The sequence below is a fragment of the Malus sylvestris genome, chromosome 10 (assembly GCF_916048215.2).
Source record: "Malus sylvestris chromosome 10, drMalSylv7.2, whole genome shotgun sequence".
In the NCBI taxonomy this organism is placed as follows: Eukaryota; Viridiplantae; Streptophyta; class Magnoliopsida; order Rosales; family Rosaceae; genus Malus; species Malus sylvestris.
This window is the reverse complement of record NC_062269.1, coordinates 34,820,488-34,826,038: the sequence shown is the minus strand read 5'-3', so window position 1 is coordinate 34,826,038 and position 5,551 is coordinate 34,820,488. Positions and strand designations below refer to the sequence as shown.

General features: G+C 33.2%; 1 long non-coding RNA gene across 1 annotated transcript; it reads left to right on the top strand.

Annotated features, from left to right (window-relative positions):
* Positions 1-1,372: 1,372 nt before the first annotated feature.
* LOC126584910 (uncharacterized) lies at positions 1,373-4,060 on the top strand. The gene is made up of 2 exons (XR_007610184.1): positions 1,373-2,092; positions 2,595-4,060. It is a non-coding gene; the product is annotated as an uncharacterized LOC126584910 (long non-coding RNA).
* Positions 4,061-5,551: the final 1,491 nt, after the last annotated feature.

Here is a 5,551-nt window from a genome sequence, read left to right as displayed (position 1 = left end):
CGTTAACTTTTCAGACCAATATAGAAAAGCACGCTGATCAACTTTTCAAACCTCTCTTTTTACTCAATAATCTGAGATGAGTAATGTTAAATATATTAAATTTGTAGATTAAATTTACAAATTAAATAATATATCAACAATAAAAAATAAATACGTTAATTAATATTTAAGTAATAATATAATTATCAACTTCTATATCATTTGGTTTACAAAATTTAGTCTACACATTCAGTCTTCCTAATATTACCCATATGAGATTATAATTGCAGCTGCATTACATATATATATATACACACACAAAAGGTATATGGTTCGTTTAGGAAATAGTTTTAAATGATTGAAAGTGCTTTTAGAGAACATATTTTTTTATTTTAAAAACACTTGAAGTGCTTTTTAAAAAAAAAACACTTAAAAGTGTTTTCTTGCAAGAAACACTTAAAGTTCTCTTTTGCAAGAAACACAAGTTTTTTTCAAGATTAGCGTACATTTTTATTGAAGATTGATTTCACAAATAATTTTTCTAAAAAGCATTTTCGGACATTAAAAAACATTTCTCAAACGATCCAGATATTGTAGAGTCATCATGAATAATTAGGTCACTACAGAAATACTTCTTTCCTTTAGAATTTGGTAATTCAAGTCAACTGATTGGACAAATTTGAACCCTTAACTGGAAAAATTAATATTGCCCCGTAAGTCACAAGTTTTGACTACACAATGAATCAATTTTAAAAAATCATCTGGGAAAACAAGAAAAGTATAAGAAGATAGGGTTTTAATATTACTCTTGTGAACAGAACATGGTGGTCCCCTTTTTCGTCTTTAAATGGATTTGAATTCTCTCCTGAGCAGAGGGTCCGAATCCTACTAATCAAGTAACATGGATCATTGGATCAAAATCCAACGGCTACAAACATGAGAGCTTTTTAAAAATTATAATAATTGTAGCCGTTGGATTTTGATCCAACAGTCTGTGTTGCTTGGTCAGCATGATTCAAACCCTATGCTCATGAGAGGATCCAAATCCTTCATTATAGATATGTTATGTAAACTAGTGTCGAGAGAGAGAGAGAGGGGGGGGGGGGTCAGGTCAATAGTTGTAAGGAGTTCCAACAAACTTAAAAATTAAATACTCTATATCGTAATGCTACAGTAAATATACATTGGAAGCGAGACTCATAAAGTACATGTACATTGTTATCATAACGTTTCGTGTCAATAATAAAATGTTATGTGTAAAATTCTTTCTACGTGTTATGGTTTTATTAGCACGACATGTTACAATGAGGACATGATCAACGTACTTGGCATGCCATGTATGTTACTATAAAGGATGAAAGATGGAGAGAAAGGGTGATAGAGATGAGGGAAGCTAGCTAGCTAGAATAAATCTAAAGAGAGAGAGCTAGGAGGATTGTCACGAGGCTTCTTCCTCTTTCTCTTACCTAGAACATGCATACCTCGTGTGTGCCTCTTTTAGCAAATCTCTCTATATCTAGGCTAAGCTGAGAGTGAAATTCTGCTTTAGCTGTTTCCTTAAAAAGTGCTTATTTTCCAACGAAGGCCAAACCTTTATGCAGCTTCTTGGTTCATCTTTCTTCCCTTGTCTGGTTTGTTGGTTTGAGAGCTTGAAGCTGCCAGCATGATCTGATATACATAACCATAGCTATCATTTATACATAGTATTCCCCATATATATGTATTTTAGATCTTGCACCACCATTTAATTATATATAGATCTTGATTATTTCATGTTTTTGGAGAAAAGGGTTTCTAATTTTTAGTCAATTAACCAAGAGAGTAATTGGCATATATCCTGCTAATTACAATTTTTTTCCTTTTCTGTTTCAATTAAAAATTATACAGATTGATCAGAAGCCTGTTTTTGGAAAACAAAATCTTGTATTCATATTTTCAATTAACTAGATATAATATATATATATATATATATATATATAGGTTATTCAACCAGGTCATCTTGCAGCTTCAATCACTCACTCATCAACAATAGAAAATGTTTCTGAACTAAGAATATAAAAGGTCACTTGTGGAGAAGGTGACTACTGTCATCCCAAGGACAGCTTTGTTTGAGGTATTTATTTCTGCCTCTCTCTCTCTCTCTCCCCCTCCCTCCCTCCTTCCCTCCCTCCCTTCCTCCCTCTCTCTGTGTGTTATGCCTGCTGCATGTTGTCTTGGATTCTGCCAATATAATAACTCGTAGATTTAGCATATGCAAAACAAATTTCATATTTTAAGACATAAAGGTTAAGCAAGGAATTTTAAGTGTATACTGAATTTGTTTTTTTGGTGGGGGATAATCTTAATGTACTTTCATCAGATCAGATCACCAACTGGTGTTCAAGAAAACTAATATATAAAAGATGCATGCTTTTGGTCATTTAATTAGAGCACCAGTATAGTTCATCTTATTTTCAAATGGATCACTAATTAATCTGATATTGGAATTACAATATTCAAATTTTACCATTGTTATATTTTGTGATTGTAATGTACAGATTATATAGAAGTACCTAATCCCATAAGCCAGATATACAATTACAAAAATCCAATTGTTCATTTTTCTTTCATATAAGGGAGGGAATGAACTCGAGATCTCAGGTGTAAGGTGAATGTTGCTACAAATTTTTTGTATGTTTTTTTTTTTTTTGTTCATTCTGTGTTTTGAGTAAGTTTTTGCATGTAGAATATACAAACACACACACACACACATATATTGTGTTTATCTGTCAACGGAAGAATAGTAATGATTATATGTTTTTTAATTTGTTCATTTTGTGTTTAAGTTAGTGACAAAAGTCAGTACTTGTTTTTTTAGCCTGAGACAAATGATCAGTACTGAAATTTCATTTCCCCACAATGAGTTTGTAGTGCACCACTTAGATGAGTTCTAGCTATCATCTGAAGCTCCTAAGGTTTGGAAAACAGTAGTTGTTGATTATTGTGCATCTTATCTTCATAATTCAATTATAATTTAAGTCCCATCTCTAAAGGTATACCTGCTCTTTATTTATTTGAGACCACAGAACATGCATCTTTGCCTATAATGATAAGTGGAAATCATATTATGTCCCTGTTTAAGTCCCGGCGCTAAGTTGTTCCGCATCGAGAAATGAGAGATTTTACATGTGCTTATAAGTAGTTGAGTTATCTTTTATATTGCCAATTGATTGGTAAAATCTCAACTTTCTTCATGGTACCAGAGCAGGTTGCTCCGTGCATGAAGCCTAACAGCCACACATGCTCCACGTCATCCGATCTGTGTTGTCCACGTGTTAGGCTTGAAAATCCCCACACATGAGGGGACATGTTGAGAGTATCAATCACACGTCGGGAAAATAAGAGACTTTACATGTGCTTAAAAATAATTAGTTACTCTCCATATCGCCAATTGATTTTATTGTGGAACCTCAACTTTCTTCACCAAAACCTTTCTTTCACTGGACTATCTTCACAAGATTGTGAAAAACTTTTGTTCATTAATCTGATGGTAAAAGCTTAATTACTTCAATAGAAGTCTCTATCAAAGGCCTTTCTTTCGGAAAGATATCATCTCCAAATCTATTCCACCAAGGTCACCAGATCAAGTGATCTAGGCCTTTGAAATTTCATCCAATGATCCACCTGTTTTGATACCTTAGAAGCTATAATAATTTTTGCCGTTTGATGAAATTTCAAAGACTCGGATCACTTAATCCGGAGGCCTTGGTGGAAGAGATCGGAGAGTATCTCCTTCCCTTTCTTTCCATTTGTATATTAGCTTTGCAAAGTGGCAAAACACTAGTGGTACTAGGATTGTTGGCTTCTCTTTTTCTCTTTTTATTTTGGTGCAGGGTTACATCCCTTGGCACATAAAAATCAAATGCTACAAAACTCAGTGGCTTATTTGATGATATGAAGTGATATGATGATTCAGGTTCTCATCAAAACAAGTTCTTTAATTGTGGTATATTATATATTTTATAGTTGCAGAGTTATTTTGTAACCCATAAAATATGAATGTAGAAAGAGAAGTAATTTTCGCACATCATTTTTCTTCTTATGCACAATTTTTTTTTATTTCTAACCTTTGAATTAAATAAATTGAAAAACAATCAAATGACATGAGTAAATATGAGGGTCGTCCAAAAAAAAAAAGTGTGCGAAAATCATTGTTTCTATGATTGCATACCAGTGTGAAACTACAATGTTCGTATAATTCCAAATTTATCGGATGTCCGGCGTCCAAGCTACACAAACACAATAGCTTATATGATTTATATTATAAATGGTGACTCAGAGTCTCAGGAAACAAGTTCTTCGAGGTATATGGTTCTGCTAAAATTAATTAATATGCAATGATTGTAATTTCTTTGTGATTTCCACATCAGTAGTATATTTAGTTTTCATGACATAAACATGGATGCTAATGTTTCAACCACCAATCAGAAAAGCATGTACAGAGTTCACTTATGCTATTAATTTAACCATTAAACAACATTACAAGATCCAACTTAAACCTCAACAGCTAAAACTTTGGGGCCTAATGTTTTTTTTTTCTTTCTGTAAAGCGATATTCTAAACTGGTCTAATTTATAAAGAAGGAGATTCGAACTGTGTGTAGAAGCACACACATAATGACCTAGTCAGCTCACACATATGCATTCATTGTTAATTTATAATTGATAACTTAATTTCTTTGACACAAATTACATTTGGACTGGGATTTTCAAATCATGAGTTAAAGTCCACATCATTTAGGTATACATTAATCAACATATCTATCTACTTCAGTTGTCAAAGGACAAATCAAGGTCTTTGATCTAAACCACCACATGCTATGAATTGAAATAACAAGTACTAAAAAGCTTGCTAAATTAATTGTATAATAAAGAAAGATATATGAACATTTTACCCTCTATCAATCAAGTGCAAACCTATGCTTATTTGCTTTACTAGAGCAACTGCCTACATATATATATAAACTCATAAGTTTTCAACTTAACACCAAATAATGAGTTATTAGAGTACATGAAAACTAGCTAGTGAAGAAATACCAGAAAGTTCAAACAAACTCCTTCACATCCTATCCAGCAAAACTAAACTAAGAAATCAGTCTTACACAGAAAACATAATTAATAGTTGGAAGATATATATAATTATATATATATATATATATATTATGTCTATATATATATTAGCCTCCCTGAAGCATGCACCAATGCACCTGAATTAATCATCTGAATCCTCTGAACTCGAATCAGAATCGAAAGCCTGGGAAGACCTGGAAGCCTCCTTGATCCCGAGTCCCACCACCTCTTCTTCCCATGGCGTGACCTGGAACCATCCTTTGATCCCTTTGATTTCCAAAAGTTCACCTTCATCATCAGATTCGTCGGCTGAAACCCTAAAGGCACAGTCTCCATCTTTTCCCACAGAAAAAGGCCCCAAAAGTTCTCCACTGCCATCATCCTGTGACAAATTGATACTTACACTACTCCAATTTACATTAGAACAAGTTGTAGGGGGATTCGAACAAATTGCAGACACGTAC